The sequence below is a fragment of the Parasteatoda tepidariorum genome, chromosome 2 (assembly GCF_982258835.1).
Source record: "Parasteatoda tepidariorum strain Cologne lab strain chromosome 2, Ptep-v5.0, whole genome shotgun sequence".
NCBI classification, from domain to species: Eukaryota; Metazoa; Arthropoda; class Arachnida; order Araneae; family Theridiidae; genus Parasteatoda; species Parasteatoda tepidariorum.
The window spans coordinates 49,145,249-49,163,930 of NC_141756.1; the positions used below are offsets into that span (position 1 = coordinate 49,145,249).

The window sequence follows — 18,682 nt, forward strand, 5'->3', positions numbered from 1 at the left end:
ATTAACCATAATTATAGTTTTATTTGCCAGAAATGTAGATACTATACAGTACGGTAATTTAACAGTAACAGTGGTTAGATTATTCATTATTATTTGTTTAAAAATAATCAAGAATTAAAAATTTAAAAACTACAGTTTTCTCTGCTGTTTTAAATTTTATGCAGATATATAAAGTAACTTTACTTAAATACTCCATATTAGTATAAATAAAACTTAAAGTTTAAACAAACCGGTATTATCTCCATGTGGTTTTCTACATTTAAACCACGTTTCCTACCAACTCGGATTAATTTTAAATGCTGAAAGGAAAAGGAAACAAATCCAAAGGATATCTTTTGCGTCCTTTTGGTCTAAAAATCTCAGGCAAATGAGAGGTCTTTTAAAAGGAGGGAGAAGCGCTAATTTGTTGTGTTTCTTAATTACTTTTCAAATCCCCGGAGTCGTGAATAAGAAAAAGTGTATCTTTAGAATACTTAATGATGCTCTTTTCAAGAACAATTTACGTCTCTAAGGGGTGCTCTACTGCATTTTGTAACAATGGAGTTGTTTGTTTGACGACATTTTTGAAGGTATATGCACTCGGTACTGCTCAAATCTTGTTAAGCACTTAATGTATTGAATGCGATTTATTTCTACAATAGGAATTCAGTTTTGAAACTAAGATGAATTTTAAATTTTACATTAGGCATGGACTACTATTTAAAATTTTGATGAGTAATAAGATGTAAAGATTCCCTGACTAAATTGTTCGAAATCCCTAAAGGTGACATAATAATTGATAATTGTGACACAATTACTATGTTGAGTCTAATTTATTGCTACAAATCTTTATCCTCATAGAAGTTTTGTGTGGTAAAACTGCTAATTAGAAATTTACAAACAAAATTCTATGATCTGGTGTAGTTTATTTTCATGTAAAATATGTATGGACAGCAAAATAAAATAATTTTTTTTGATGTAATTATCTAAGGTGCAATCTTAATAATTTCAGAGCCCCATCTCAAGTAGACTTAATATTTAATGCTTATAATTAGACACAATTCTAATCCTTCCAGAGCCACATCCCAAGCATTTTTATTTATTTAATGTCAATCAATTAGACGCAATCCTAATGATTCAAGAGTCACGTATGAAGTATGCTTGTAATTTGGTAAATGTGTGGGGCTTGTAGCTAATAACAATGTCAATTGTCATCTATGAAAAAGTACCCCTACATAGAGTCGAGTTAACATGTCTTATATACTAGTGAATTGCAGTTGTAATTTTGCAGTGGTAGATGCACTACAGTACTCCCCCACCAGAATTGTATCTCTGATAGAATTCGGATGCAACTAGTTGATTCATTGCTGTTTTGTGAGAAGCCGGGAGAGATATGTTAAGATCACTGTACTTTTTGCTTGCTGCTTGGGAGAGCTGTATTAAGTTCACGGTCGTGGTTGCTCCTGTGTTGCCTTTAGTAGTCGAGTGTACACGTGGTACGCTATGTGTGATTGAAATTGAGCAGCAACGGTGCCAGGAGGTCGATGACGTTGCAGTCACAAGTAGCAAGTCAACTGTTCGATGTGGACCATCCATCGAAATAGGCGTTTCTAGATCGAAGTGGGCGCTACTGCCAAGGTAGGCGTGTTCACATCACGTTCGAAGGTCACCAATGTGGGGCTAGTAGTTACAGACCATGTCAACCGTCTTCTAAGAAAAGGTACCCCAACATAGAGTCGAGTTAACATGTCTTATATACTAGTGAATTGCAGTTTTAATTTTGTAGTGGTAGATACGCTACAAATGCATATAATTAAATGCAATCCCAATGTTACTACAGCCACATTTTAAACTTGCTAACTATTTAGTGCAGATAATCAGGCCTAAAATTGACAATTATCGTGATTTTAATTAATTGCAATTTAATTATATTCGAGTTGGACATATGAGTCTATTCCAGTTACATTTCTAAAGCCATTAGGAGTACAACTTAGTACCTAACTATTCTATCAATTGATTAAGAGTCATTAAGGGTTGATTCCTTTCTCTTTTTTCTTGTGAACTGCTTATGAATTCATTAGTTTCGATGGTAAGAAACGGTGTACACTGTAAATCTAAAAACCGCCTCCATTTTTGCAAGTTTAGGAAGGTTTCTAGTTGAAGATTGCCTTAAAAGATAATAAAGCCTTCTTGCACACTATGGTTTAGTTTAGAATGAAACATAATTTGACTTAACAGATCGCAGCAAATTTTTTTCTCTCCAATGCCCACGTGGAGAACGACCTTACGTCATACAGGTATCCGAAGGGCAGATTTGTTGACCACTCGTTAAGAAGCACCTTATTAAGTTGGCCAACGTTGCTTCTACAGTAAGGACACATAGTACAGCGAAGGAAAGAACATCCAAGCCTTGACAAGATTCGAACCCAGAACCCTTCTGATGCAAGGCCAATTCCCTTACCCCTACACAGGCCAATCACCACAAAGCAAACTTATTGCTGTTATAATTCAATTCTTCTGACTGTGTATAATAAATTTGGGGAAAGCCAAAATTTTCATCATAGATACATTACAGTAGGTTTGAAAACAATGTTTAACGCCATTAAGAATCTTCAAATGTAAATATATGCATTTTTATTATAACCACATAAGTTTAATTATAATTATAATTTATTTAAGTTAATAAACTAAGCATATTTAAAAGAAATAAAAAGTTCTCAGGTAATATAACGTTCAAAAATAAAGCGTTTAAAAAATGTACTTTTTTTAGCCATGTATATGAAAATATTTTATTTTATAAATACTTTATTGATAAAAAGCACACAATAATATTATTCAATAAAAGTCTAATTTTAATTTAAATATTCTGGTATTCATTTTTTGTTTTGGTTACTTTCGCCATTTGTTTACACCTTTTCATGCTAAATTCTTACTTATTTCAAACGGATATTGATATATGCTGGTTATTGCTACATGGACCAAATATTTTTTTCATTAAATTCGTTATAATTTAATTATTACATTATAATTTCATTTTAGAGGAAAAGGTTGTCTAAAAGAAAATAATATTTTCGAATTTCTCTAATGCAGTGCACTTATATGAAATACTATATCATTCATATATCATAAAGCGAACTATTTCATTTCATTTTTTAAACATATTCACGTAAATTTATGCTAATTTTTCATGATTTTTCACCCGAAATTTCTTTGGGCATACCAAAATTATGGTATTAATACAGTGAAAAATATTACGATTTAAAGTAATTATAAAAATCAAATAACTGAATATTGTAAGTAAAATTTAACTTTTATTGAAAATATTAATATGTACCTTTTATACTCCCAGTATTGAAAATTTTTATTTTTAAAAATATATGACAGAGTGATAATATTATTGCAGAAATGCTTTATTTATATTTACTTTCAAAAATGAAAACAAAAATTTTGTCGCTCTCGAGAAAATCTTAAACAAAGAACCGAAATGAAATATTTTTCCTCTCGTATTATAGTCTTTTAAAATTTATACGAAAGAATTTACCACTGTTTCGATAAATTTATTATTTTGAAAAATGGATTTGCTATTTTGACGCATAACATTTTTTCATTTCTTCAAATTTCCTTTCTTCCATTTGTGTCTATTCCCTTTCACTGTAGTCTGAGTTTATCTTGGCAGAAATTTAAAGTTGCCTTGTTGTCTAAAAATTTCTAGAAAATTTTCGTTTATTAAAAATACTCTAATCCCGCACTTTTAACTTAACCATAATTCCACTGTAAGAAAATTCTCCAGCTGGCTGCGATTGGAGGATATTCTATTCCAGTCTACTCGAATTCTTTTTGCAAGATATTTATTCCATTAACCATTTTTTATTTATATATTTTAAGTTATGAACATTTTTAATTGCACTGTGTAAAAAATTCTGGATCAAGTTACATTAAAAAGTACCGACACACGAGGTGCCGGTACTTTTTATCGTAATACCCATTTTACCGGGAACATGTTACGGAACAAAATTTCTAAGATACAGTAATTTGTGCACAAATAATTGCGTATAATCACTGTAATTAAATATACATTACTGTAAAAATAATGGTATAATATACTATGGTAAAAATTTATGTTACGGCAAGTATAACAGTTAAATATACTGTAAATCAGATCTTTTGTTGCGTAACATATTCCGGAAAAATGGATTACCGTAAAATTACCGAATTACTGTCATTAAATAAATATTATTGTAAAATTTATTGTATGGTATTTCACGGTAAAAATGGATTTTTTAAATGATGCCCCCAAAGTGCTGGTACTTTAGACCGTAATTTGCTTTGGAATGTTTAACAGTTTACCTTGGTGTGCAAAAGTTAATAAGGAGACGGGTTTTTAATGTCACGTCCTTTAGAAGTGCTCTGAGGCTGCTCAACTAGAAGCCAGAACACCCTCTTGACATAAGAATACAGGACAATTTAACAAAATTATTAGAAAAGAAGTTCAACGTATAAGAAGGAACATTTCAAACAGGAACATTCAATTTGAGCACAACTCTAATGAAGGAGAAAATCTAGACTTTAGTAAAAGATATTTTCACTCCTTGCTGGCTATTCGGAATTTACACCACCTACCCATGCTAAGTATAAAGTTATCAAATAGTTCTTGGCTGTCCACTCTTGTTTGGTAGTTCAAAAGAAATCGTTGGTGGCTGTTAACGTTCTACCAAGCGTCTCCAACAATCGTTTTGTTAGGTTTAGATTCAGAGACCTTGCCGACTAATCGATGCATTTATATCCTTCCGTCACTGAACTCTTTGTCATGCTGCATACATTGAGACATAAATTAGGGCCAAAGTTTCTAGAATATGGTAAAATCTACCGTATTCCTGGCCTTATAGCAATACCAAAAAGTTCGGTAATTATCATCGAAGCGCTTTGATAATGACTTTGGTAAAATTAACAATAACATATAGTTTAAAATTATGTGGTAAAATTTGGTAAATGTGGTAAAAATTGATAATTTCATCGTAAAAACTATTTCTATGGTTACATTTAATTTTCAGTTTTGTGTTTTTTTGCAAAATGCGTGGATTTATGAATTTCAAAACCAGAATTTCCGATACACCATTACTATATGAGCGGAAAAATTACCAAATAAATGGTTTAAATACCGTCTATTTTAGTTTTCTTAACCAGAATTGTGGTTTTATTTATCAGAAATGTCATTACTATACAGTTTGGTAGTTTTACTAGATTCTTTTCTCCGCTTATCACGCCCAACTACAGTTTGTCTCCTGATCAGTCTTTCGGACCTATTTTCTTTTTTCTCTGATATGCTAATTTTTCATCTTTGTCCTCAAATGTTGATTACCTGAGCATATTTGAATGAAACCATGCAACTCAAAACTGAGTTCTAAAAGGTGTTTCAACCATAACTTGAAACCGATTTAAATACTAACCCCGTATTTGCTAGGTAAACTAAAATGTGATAGCAAAAACATCTGAAAAACATTCAAATCAATGACTTGCATCTACATTTCGATTAAAATTGACTTATCCGTATACTGCTAGATATGTTTTATGAATATGAAAAGAAACATCAGGAAATGTAAAGAAAAATAACAAGAAAAATAAAAGCATTATCGAACTTTAAGGTATAAAGAAAGTGGAATAATATTTTCTTCATTCATACTTGTCGTTTGAAGATTTTTCAAACATATTTTCTTTTATCGAAAATCGTTTGGAATTCTACATGTTTTAAGGTCTTTTCCCCATAAGGGCAAAGTGTGATAGAAGCGCGGAGGTGGTATTTCTTATTATAATCTTTCCGCCTCTGCCGCCGCTGTAGTTTTGATAGACTATTTCATCACTTTTATCGAATCGTTTACCCAATGATAAAGCATTCATGTTCGAAAATGTATTTCTTTGGCGCACTCTTCTGCAAAGTCATACTCCAAATCCTATTCTTTACTGAATGTATATTCCGGAAATATAAAAGGAAGATCATTTAGGCTAAGAACGTGCATAGAATTTTCTTCCCTTTTTTTCTTACATTTTCCCTTTTTTTGTATCTAGGGAAAAAAGCTGACTCTCTAACCCGTTTGCTTTTTAAATGCATACACGAATAGCGATCAAATGAAATTCTACGCTTGTGAAATTCTTTTGAAGAGAATTGGAAAGGAAAATCTATTTCTCTTTCACCCCAATTGCCTCGTTTCCTGTTATTTTTCAAAATATGAAAGGAAGGAAGGAAAATAAAATCGGCCATCAAAAATAATTGTAGTTTCCAGTTAAACATAAGAAAAATAGTAATTGTTTTTTTAAATACTTGTTACAAAAACGGTAGTTTCTGGAATCAGTCTTTTTCTAAAATTGTTTTGCAAAAGACGTTTTGAAGAACATTTTAGTTTGACAGAGAGCAAACTATGTGTTTTTACTATACTGTAAGAACTTTCATGTATCTGAGCACTGAAAATGGTAGCAAATGCTTTACAAAATGGTGTTCTGCAAGACCGGAACCCAAGGATAGTTCCCGGTGTTCTGAAACGCCTACATTGTTAGAATTTTCATTCTAAAATTATGGTAAAATAATCTGTTCATCCAATTAACCGTAAAACTTGAGGTAAACAGCTTATAACTAGTAAAGTTAAAAAACATGAATATAAATTTCCATTGTCTTTTTACCATTTACAACTGGCATGGTTTTATTATCGTTAAAATAAATAATTTAACTGGATATTGGAGATAGTTTATCAGAATTATGGCTCTGCCATCCATGCGTCAATGACAGTCTGCGTCAGTGACAGCTGTTTTTTTTAAATTTTTAAATATTTGTTTAACTATTAGAAATATATTACTGCACAGAAAAGATATTTAATTTTCATTGAGGTGAAAAATAAACTTTCTTGCATTGTAGGCTTCAACGAGCAGGACTTCTAATCTGTTGTAATTGAAATTAAGTCACATAAAAACTAATAGAATTTTAATTGCTTTTACAGTAATTATTAGTGCAAAAAGAACTGTATATCAAATTTTTTTTGTTCCGTTACATGTTCCGCTATAATCGGATTTTGGGGTAAAACGAACCAACACTTCTTAAGTGCCGGTACTTTTTTCTGTAATTTGATCCAGAAATTTTTCTAATGTAGACTTATTCAATTCAACACTTCGAAAAATATATCTTACATGTTTAAATAGTTCTTGGCTATCAATATAAAGTGTATACATAAGTACGTGAATACAAAAGAACGTGTCAAAATTAGTATTTTAATTCTTGAAACTTTCGAATTATTTCTTCTTGTGCATCACTTGACTGAGTGTTCGTTTGTTTTGTGTATAGCCTCATTCTAATTATCGTGAACAAATACATAGAAACAATATTTCACTGGTTTAGATCGCAAAATCAGACTCGTAAATAGATGTAACTTCAAATGCGTACTGTTTTTGCATAAAATACGTGTAACTTCTAAACTTTCAATTCGATCGTCTCGATATTGGTATCATTGAATTCAGTTTGGAAAAATACACGGGGAAATGTACCCCATTTATTTGTACTTTTTCAAAATTCTTTGACGAAATTCTTCTCTTCCCCTCAAATTACTTCCATTTCCTTCAAAAAAAGGAGGAAGCGTAATGAAGAGAGGTGGGTAGTTTTCAAATTTCATTTTTAGTACCAGTACAAACCTTTTTGTCAAAAAACATCGTAGGCATTAGTTTTTCAGAAGAAAAAGTCTAATTTTAATGGACTAAAGTGTTACATTAAAATTTGATGTATTCAACACATATTTTTCTAATTCTAAAAAAAGGTTTATTTAAGTTAACTTAAATGAATTAAAAGTCAGTTTACTTTAGTATCAAAAGCGTTATTTTTTAACGCTTTTAAATCAATAGAAAATTACATAAATATGCTGTAGAAGCCTTAGTAATGCTTTAAGGTAGCTTTGCTTCGAGTATAGTTTAAAAATACTTAAATTTTCAACGTTTAAGTTTAATTTACATTGGTTTTGCTTGAGAAATATAAAATCACAATTTTATAAACTTTTTCGAGAACAAATTGTTCTCGAGAGATTTTAAGAGTTTAAGAAATTTTGCCAATAATAATATTTTTTTTATTTTGCATGCAAATATGCATAGTTTTTATTAAATATATATATGTAAGTTTTTAAGCCTTTTGCAACTGCTTTACCGCACAGAAAATCCTTTTAGTGTCTTATCCAATTTAAAAAAAGTTTGACGCTATGTAAAAAGTTGAAAATATTCCATTAATCTTCCCCATCCTAATTTGTTCCGTGAGGAGGCACCCCTATTTCGGGGCGATCTTTTTCACCGGATTAATTTCAAAAGATATTTACTAGAAATCACTTTGAGTAGTAGTGTTTTTGTGTTTACATGGTATAAAACACCCCATTTCAAGGGGTAATTTTCACAGAGGCAAAAACACTTTCTCCGTCAAACTCTTATTTCAGGGCAGCATCATGAAGAATCGTTGTTTGCACAGCTGCTGTTGCCACTTCTTGGCTTTCAAAGCCTCTTTTTTTCATGTCGGTTTTCTTCACTTCAGTTCAAACTACTCTCGAGAAGGAGATAAATTGTTCTACTCCACAGAAAATCTTTTGGAAAAGGGATTAGCTCCGATTTAGCGCAAACAAATTGTGGAGTGAGTCAACAATGAGGGACGTTGTGATTATTTTCTCTGACCGTTCCTCCCTCCCAGAGGTACCTGATTAAAGTGAACGTTATTGAAAAGGATGTGACGTAAAGCTAAGGAAATATATTTTCCACCACGTTGGGTAACCTTTATCGAAAATTTATGGCGATATAGAATGATTGTTGTACTGCCTCTTCTAAAGAACTTCGGCAAGCATTGAAAAGATACTTCATTGGCAGTTTTCATCCATCAACTAGTGTTGAGTTAATCAGGAAAATCATTTCAATCAATTTATCTTTGCTTAGAATATATTATTGCTTATTTCTCTTTATTATTTTCATCAGTAATGCATTAATTCGGAAGAATACAATAATTTGAAATGACTTAAACAAACACTGAGAAAAAAGTATGAATAAAACTACCAGAATATGGTTAGCTTTACTGTGTTTTTGGCTGTATGGGAACACCAAAAGATCGGTAGTTTTTACCGAAGCGCTTTGATAATGATTTTGAGAAATTGGCAATAAAATATGGTTTCATAATATGTGATACTTTTGATAAGTGTAGTAAAGTTTGGTAATTTTATCATGATACTTAAGAACATCTCATAAAAAAACATTTCTTCGGTTAAATTTCATTTTCAATTTCGCATTTTTTGTTAAATGTGTAGTAACAAGAACTACAATTTTGAAAGGCAAAATTTCCGGTTAGTCGCCATCAAATGAATGGAATAATTACCTAATAAATGGTTTTAATATAATATATATTTTAATTTTTAATTTCAGAGTTATGGCTTTTTTTAAAAAGAAATATAAGAGAAAAAAATCTTGAAATATTACATATATAAGACATATATGTAATATTTCAAGAATTTTCAAGTACTCAATATGGATATCATTTACTTAGAAAGTCATGTCATCCTTTGATGCTTATTCTTTAATTAACTATAATTTTTTAATTAGTTATTAAAAGCCACGAAAATCAAGGATCTGCTTGTGCTCTTGGAAAAAATTTCTGTTAAAAACTATCAGAACATGGTAAAATTTACCGTGTTTCTGGCTCTTTAGGAACGTAGAAGAGCTCTGTAATTTTTACCGATGCAATGATTTTATCAAAATTAACAATAAAATATAGCTTTATAATACGTGATAAAATTTGGTAAATGTGGTAATATTTAGTAATTTTTATTATTATACCTTAGAGACTGTCATAAAGCAATACAGTTCAATTCAAAGCAATACAGTTCAATTTTTTAACAGAAATGTTCTTACCATACAGTACGGTAATTTTACAGTAAATTTAAAAACTCAATGTTCTCCTGATTGTTTTGATGATGTTCTTATTATTTGAAAACTTAAAAAACCATGCATTTAATAAAGTATGTTTTATTATTTAATTAAAAGAACACTTAATTTGTATTTGCTACATCTTGTCTCATTGCTGTATTTTCTTTTAGTACTTCGTTATTGTTTAATTTCTCTATTTTTAATTAGTAGAGAGATAAAAATTAAATAAAGTCTTAGTTTAATTATTATTTTTGATACACATAAGGTCTCATCTAAGGTCATCAACATAAGGTCACAATAAACGTTTAAAATAAATTCCTACCATTGCTTTCTATTCTTCATTTTCAGAAAAACATTTCTCATTTTTGACAAATCTGCTGACCTTTAGCTGTGTTGTGCAATTTACCAAAATCATACGCATCATTTCTTATAAAAAATTATTTCTTAAAAAATTTTACTATGTTCTGCGAGTATGTGTTACTTTGAACCTGTTTGGTCTTACTTGTTAGGTAAATATTACTGTAAAGTGTAGTCTCTACAATGATATTTTAAGTACGGAAAAAGGAGTCTAGATCAACGCCAGTGAGACCATGATACACTGTAAAGAAATTCCTGATCAAGTAACGGTATAAAGTACCAGCACTTTGGGTGCATCATACGTAAAATCCATTTCATTGTGAAATTCATTTTTACTGTAAAATATTATACCGTATTTTTTACAGTAATATTTACAATAAATCCACTGACTCACTCTAATTAAATGATAATTATTGCAAAATCACTGACTCACTCTAATTAAATGATTGTTACTGTAAATATTACGGTATATTAGAGTTTTTGTTCCGTAACATGTTCTGATAAGAATGGATTTTACCGATAAAAGTACCGTCACACTGAGTAAATGTACTTTTCACTGTAATTTGTTCCAGAATTTTTTGCAATACAGAATTCTTTTTATCCACTATATCATAATGACAAACTCTCTCTCTCTCGTTTTTTTTTATTTTATTTATTTTTAATTTATTTAATTTTTTATATTTTTTATTTTTATTTTAGAACCGTTTGCAACGCACGAGATAGTATGAATGTTAGTCCTCTCGCGTGTCAAACAGGGTTATTTATTGATTTGTTTTCTACTGATTACTGACCACTAGTATCTTTTCACAGGTGTTGCATTTGCTCATTGCTTGCTTGAATCGAAATGTTTTAAAATCCTAATATTTTTTGCAAAATGCGCATCTTCAAACAATAAAAGTTACATTTCTGCGAAATGGCAATATGTTCATTCGGAACATTTCCCAAGCAAATGTTTGATGAGGGCGAAGAATTTGAGAGTCCATTTTTTGTGCACATGAAAAGGACCAAATTATAAATATATTAATTTAGCCAGTACTTTATTGGAATCCCCACTTAATAAAGTATAAAATTACTTTAGAATTAAGGTTTCAATCTAATCACATAAGGTTTAATTTGAAAGCCTGGCCATTTAACCTGAAAAATTTTCAATGATGTTAAAAAAAAATATAATGAAATTTCTCATTTCCCTTTCTTTTCTGAAATTGGGAATCGAATGGAAGCATTTATCATATTCTTATATCGCAGTTAAATATTCCTTTTTTTTATTATTTGCTTCTTGAACCATTCGTGAAGTTTGAAAAATTTAGGGTTCTTCTGTACTCTTTTTTCTTTGCTTCAAAGTAATGATTGCATCTATTTCTGCGTTTGGTACTTTTGCTCAATCGAAATTTTCTAGAAAACCCGACAATCCATCATACATAAATCGCTATGTGGAATTGGTATAAGTGATTGATCCGCAGAAAAACTCTTCCCAAGTTTTGATCGAAAAACTGGATAGAGAAAAATGTAGAAAAGCAGGAAAAGAACAGTTTCACCTATTTCAGACTTTTAAAATATAATATTTCGTATTGATTCAGGGAGTAAATGGATTTAGCTTTCGAAGTGCTATTATTTTCCATTTGAACAGATATAGTCTGCATGAGAAAATCGAATGAAAAAGATTTTAAATATTTTTTTGATTGATGCAAATTCTTCATTAGGAAAAACGTGTTTTAAATTAATTAAAGGTTTTCAAGCAATAATATTCAAAATAAATGAAAATTAAATTTAAGCACAATTTTAATTAACTTGTAATTTATTCACTATCAGAAATAAAATTCACAGTTTTTGAAGATTCGGCCATCCTTGTTAATTTTGAGAATCATTCCGTTACGAAGTCGCGTGATTTATTTCTAATGTATGTCGACTCGAAAGTTCATGGTAGTACATTGCCGGAGATTGTTAACTAGAGTTTCGAATCTGGAATGAAACAGGTTGATTTAAAAAAAAAAAATGATGAAGCAAGCTGACCGGCGTATGTGGCTGTCAAGGATCTGCTCTCTAACCTGGAAGATGCTGGGTTCGAATCCATCTTCGGGTATGGGTGTAATTTATCTCTCTATTTATCTGTTCTTCTCGTGTTGCTGAGGCGATCTTGATCCATCTTGGTTCTCACGAAAAAGTGATTATTAGAAAAGTTAGATACATTAAACTCTACACTGTTACTTTTTTTTGCGCAAAGAAATAGAATGACGAAATATTTATTTAATTTTGACTAAATTCGTTTCCTCGAAGAAGTGACGATAGTTATTTCGTCACTTTGACGAAATTTTTTCTCAGAGTATATACCAGGAAATGGTTTCGTCAAAAACAAAGAAAGTGTCAACTTGAGAATCGATTTTAACAGCTTACTTTCAAATGAAAAACTTATATTTATTAAAATAATGTGATAAATATATAGGTCTTCAAACGGCACATAATTTATATATTAATTTTTAGACATTGGAATATTAAATTATAATTTAATATCACATTATAATTTATTATTACAATTACATTATTTTTTACATTTATCATTACATAATTAGAAAACTGTATTATATATTGTTCCTAATATAGGTTTTATATTAAAACTTAAGTGTGAATCCTACGTCAGAATTAAAATAAAGTTAAAATGAATTATTATCTTTGATGTTTAAGTTTCGAAATATATATTTGTTTACCGGAAGAATTTAAAATCCCATATTTGTCCAATAAACATCCTTATATCTTTACATGCGAAAAAACTGGAAAAAAGAGAAAAAAACTTAAAGCGTGACCTTATATCTTTACCTTAAACGTAAACTTACCACACACACAGCACCATGAACAAACAAAGCACCCATTATGAAATTCCCACTGAAACGAAACCAAGCTTAAATTAAAGAGCATATTCGAAATCATAGAATGGCTTAAAAATTAGTCGCCACTGCGGCCCTTGGGTCAAAATGTGATCCTTCAAAATTTTGATTATTTAATATTACGGTTAAAAAAGTGACAAACCGAGAGGGAATTGGTTACCGAATGGTTTAGATGTCCGACTCACAGCTCATCCCAGCTGATGTTAATTTCCACTAAAAATATTCTTATTGGTAAAAAAATACACATTTTTAAATTTTAAGTTAAGATATTAAAAAAATACTACTAATTTATTTAGAAAAGTATTTAAAAATTAATTTATAAATTTTAAATGGCGCTATTTTCTTTTATTTAGCTATATGAAAGTTTTTTTTCAAAATTAATAATTAATATTTTGAAACTTAAATCTCTACTGAAATAAAAAGTAATATTTGTATTACAAAAATTAAAAAGATTCTTTACATTTTTTCTTTTTTCACTTTAATAAAAATTTCTTCTTCAAATATTTATTCTTACTATTAAAAGTAAAGTTTTTTTCTATTGAACAGAAATAAAATATTTAATAAAGTTAATAAATATTTTTTCATACATTTTTATTTATTTTATAAATGAAAAATAAGTATTTTTCAGAAAAAAAAGTTTTTAATTCTTAAAAAAAATTTTTTTCTGGTATAAGAAAAATTTATGTTCATAATTATATATTTTTTAAAACGTGAGTACCAATTTAAAAATTAAAATTGAAATTTTTTAGTTTGAAAAATTCAAAATTTCCCAGTAAAATAAACACATAGATATTAGAAAAAAAAGAACACATTTTTCGACATTGAGAATTAAAAATAAAAATTGACATCAACTGGGATAAAACCAGCGTTTACATAGAGCTGGCTGCCTTAATGCCTACTTTCTACTTCTTATTTTTTAATCTTAATACTAAGAAGGATCACACCTTGATTCAAGATCCGCCAAGGGCGGCAAATTTTTATCCCGTCTCATAGTTTCGACCATGATCTTCAATTCAAGCTTAGTTTCGTTTTTATAGGAATTTTAGAAATGCCTTCTGAAATGTGATCTAACATCGCATTGAATGGGTGGCCATAATAATGAATAATAATAATAATAATAATATGTCGAACATTAAGTTGGAAAGGTATGTTGATGCTGATTAACAATACAATCATTGTAATTTATTATATTTTCGTAAATCTTTATATTCAAAACACGATTTTTATGAATCATATAAATAATGTAAGATCTCGTTATCATAATTGCACTAAAAAGAAGCAGCCGGTTCTGGTGTTTCTCGCATTTCTGGTTGAAGAGCTGGTAGTAGTGAATTCAGGTTCTGTTCACGTCCTTTAACCAGGTTCGAAACTACGCGGCATTTCTACCATGGTTTTCTTACCATACTTTATGGAGGCTGCTTCAAACCTATCCAGCTTGATTGATGGGTACCATTTTGCCTGGGAAGTAAAGGTGGCCTGAGTGCAATGCTGACTATGCTGCCGAAAACATGCCATTAAGGAATGAATAAAGCTTCAACTTCCGTGACTTTCATGGCACACAACATGTGTGGAAATACTTTTTACTTTTACTTATTTTTCTATAGATGTGCCGTAAATTTATTCAATCAACTCAAGCCTTGTTTGTTTAAAATTTCTCCCTAAATACAATTTTAATATAAATAATTAAATTGAAAATGGGAATTAGCAAGAATTCTTTTGACAAATACTTAAAGTTTAGAGAAAAGGATACCAACTCAGGTACTGTTAACTTCGTATGACCTGGGTCAAAATTATGTGACATTCCTACCATGGAAGATTAAAAATAGAGCTCTGAAAAGGCTGGTTTTTTTTTTACCATGATTGGCTTTTATGTGTGTACTGAAAAGGAATGAAAATAAAAGAATAAAGTAAGAATAAGTGTAATGCAATAATAGAAAAGCATATCAATACATACTTTACCTATGTTATCCTGAAATAAAAGACACGATCGTAAGTTTTTTTTTTACGTTTTTAACTCTGATCATACAAGAATAAATTTTAATCCTTTGCGGGAATAGTCGAAAGATCATAAAAAACGTTAGGATGCTGTGAAGTTAGGTTTTTTTTATCATTGCATTGAAATTTTTTTAGTTACATCAATGTCAGTAAAGTACAAAAAATGAAAAAAAAAATCTAGTAGTTTTAAATATCTCACTACATTTTTTCTCTCATTAATCTTTTTTTTTTATTTTTCGCCCCTTTCATTATTAAAACCTGAAAGCTTTTTTTTTCATTTTTGATTGCTCTTATTTTTTCTATATTTCTTGACGTGCGAACTGAAAACACGAATTGACATACATCCTGGAAGAAAAAAAAATGATTCTATGAATAATCAATAGTCCACTTTTATTTAGATTCTACTCAAATAACTTTTAAAAACCATCTTACAAAAAATACGAGACGATTAAAATCCCTTAAAAATTCAATCAAAATTTAAAATTTCTTATTTTCAACAATTTCCGATCCATTTGCATTTGAAGTAGCACTCACAATAAAAAGTCTATTCAGAAATAAAACAATTCAAAGTTCAAGAAAATCCAACTTTAAAAGAATGGAAAGAAATACATTTCGAAGTCTCAGAGTAACGGAAAATTACACTTTGTTTCCCTTCTATTTGCTTGTAGATTTACAGAGAAACAGGACTTCATTATTTTGGAACCATGAGGCTCAATATTGTATTTCCTCAACTAACCTTTTCTGATGAGAAGGCTGAAAGGAACAAAACATTATTTTTCCTGGTACATACTCAAGCATATAAAGAAGATAGATCTGCTGGTGTTTGAGATTCAGCTGCTACAGATGTGATCTGAAGCGTCAATATTTGATCGTTTTATTTATTTTTTTTCAGCAAGAAGATGGATAAAAAATAAAAGAGATTCCACGGAGAATTGTCCACGTGCCGCAGAATTAAATTCGAAGACTCTTTTCTAACAGCAATCTATTTTCCCGCCTTGGTTTATTCTATTCTACGATGAAAATAAAGCGGAAAAAGAGAACGGAGTTGAGAAGTAAAGAATATAAAAAAAAATATCATCTGCTGTTCTCCAAGAGACGCTGAGGATTAGGCGAGAAAATTCTCGTGATAAATGAATGCTCGCTTTCTAAACTGTTGCGTTTTGGTTTGACGCGTTGGTGCCATATTTTCTGAATTTACGAATTTGATATATGTAGTGAGTAATTCCGAATTTAGTTTATACTTTCTCTGAGACAGGTTTGAAACTTTTTTTCCTTAAATACAGACTTTTAAATTTTAGTTTTTCTCCTTCAAAGCACATAATAATCTATTAAAGCAAAGAATTCTTCTCAATTATTATGAAACTATATAATCGCAATTATTGACATAAGAGTTAAAATAAACAGGTAATTTTAAGAATAAAATGCAAAAATATGAACAAGGAGAAAGAAGTATGATGAAAACTAGCAGAATATGGTAAAATTTACTGTTTTTCTGACTCTATGGAAGCATTAAAAAGCTCGGTAATTTTTACTGAAACCCTTTGGTAATGATTTGGTAAAATTAACAATAAAGTAGGGTCGTTTCGAAAAAATGTAACAATGAACACTGTACACTGTAAACAAATGTACACTGTAACATATATATATATATATATATATATATATATATATATATATAAACTTTCTTTTATGTGGTTATTAAAAATTCTGAAAAAGAATTAAATTTCAGACACAATTTTTTTGTAAATATCATCTAGAAATAAATGAAGAAATGTCGAAAACGCAAAATATGCTATATTTGGTTTACACAATTCGATTAAAAAATGTTGAATTATAAAATATAGATTATTTCTATAATTATTGAGTCTAAATTAAACAAATTATTTTCTTCAATTTAGATCACTGTTAAATCACACGGTTGATTTTTAAACAAAAAATAATGTATTTTTAAATTTTAAATAACGTAAGAAGAAAAAAATAAATTAAATTTTATTTTGAACCAATGGAAATAATACGTTATAAAAACTAGTATTAAACACATTTAAGTAAGCAATATTAAATTTCTACAAACAACGTAACGTACTTTTTTACATTATTAGTTTTATATTCAATATTTTAATTAACAGAAATATTTACATTGTTTTTCATCAAACTAAAAAATAAAAGAAATGTAAGAAAAATCCATTGTTTCATATTACTCAATAAATTTATAAAAACTGAATGATAAGAAACATGATATTTACCCTAGACGACATCATTTTAAAGCACATACGTTTAGTAAACAAAAATTCTTTATTTATAAAAACCTTTATTATTTGAAAGAAATACTGTGTAAAATCAATAGTTTCAGTTTTTTAATGAAGTTCTTCGAAAAAGGTTATTTATAAAAAAAAATTCTTTCTTTCAAGTTTCGTTATTGTAAAGAAGAATTGAATATTTACTTTAGATATTTTTGAAAAGCATAGAACAAATAATAAAAAAATACATCAGGAATACAGTTTTATAAAATTATTAAAAACTAATAATGCGTTTTAATCCTTAGTTTTAGCGATATCAAATTTATACTATTTTTTTTTCTAACAAGTTTTAAACTGTAATTTTTAAAATATAGTTTTAATAGTAATATTTTTTGGAGTTTTTTCTATGTAAAATTATCATCAAAGTAACAAAAAAAAATGAGCTAGCTCAATCGTAGACGAATCATGGGAAAGAATCCCTTTGCCATCGGGCTAACCATAGGGAGTTTTTGTGGCTTTTTTTCTCTATGTTACGCAAATGCGGGTTAATTTTATCAAAAGTCTTTCACGAAGGCTAATTTGCATTAACAATTGATCTAAGAGTTTCTTTGTATTCTGGGTTGGGTTCAGAATTGCAGGTTACAAAGTTGAACTATGATAGTCGCAAACCTCAGAATTAGGTCGGCTGTTAAGCACCGGTTATAAAATAAAATAAAAAGTTATGTAACTAGTATGCTGTATAATCATCCTCATCCGTGTTATTATCATCCTTATGCTGAAAATGAAGTATGTTATGCTGTTGTCAAAGTCTATGCAGTTAGTTAAAAACTCGTGCTCAAATTCAAACTCTTTTTTCAATCTTCATCAACTAGTGCAAGTATTTTTCAATTAATAGTTTAAAAGAATTAAAAAAGTAGTTCAGTAATTTCCCAAGATGCTGGGAAAGGTGACTAAGGCAAATCGAGAATTTTTTAAACGTTTTAAACTTAATTGTGAAAAGAAAATGTTATGCTTATAATATACTGGACACTAGAAAGACTGCAAACTGTTGTGTACCCAGAAAGTCAGAGAGATACAATATGGCCCTTCCACGATTGTTTGATCGTAGACCAATTAGGTATCTAAAATCATAAAATATGAATATATTTTATCTAATGAAATATAGTATAGAATTGATAGGCAGAATTTCTTTATATTTTATTTCATTTGGTAAGCTGAAGTATTTGATTTAACGCAATGACAATGCAGCAACATAACAAACATTTAAAAAAATATATTTCAGACACTTGGTTTTCCACTTTTTATTTATAATGA

General features: G+C 29.3%; 1 protein-coding gene across 2 annotated transcripts in view; it reads right to left on the bottom strand.

Moving 5' to 3' along the window:
- LOC107453327 (uncharacterized) overlaps nt 1–18,682 on the bottom strand; it is a 171,467-nt gene that overhangs the window by 106,842 nt on the left and 45,943 nt on the right. The gene's annotated exons all lie outside the window — the stretch shown is intronic.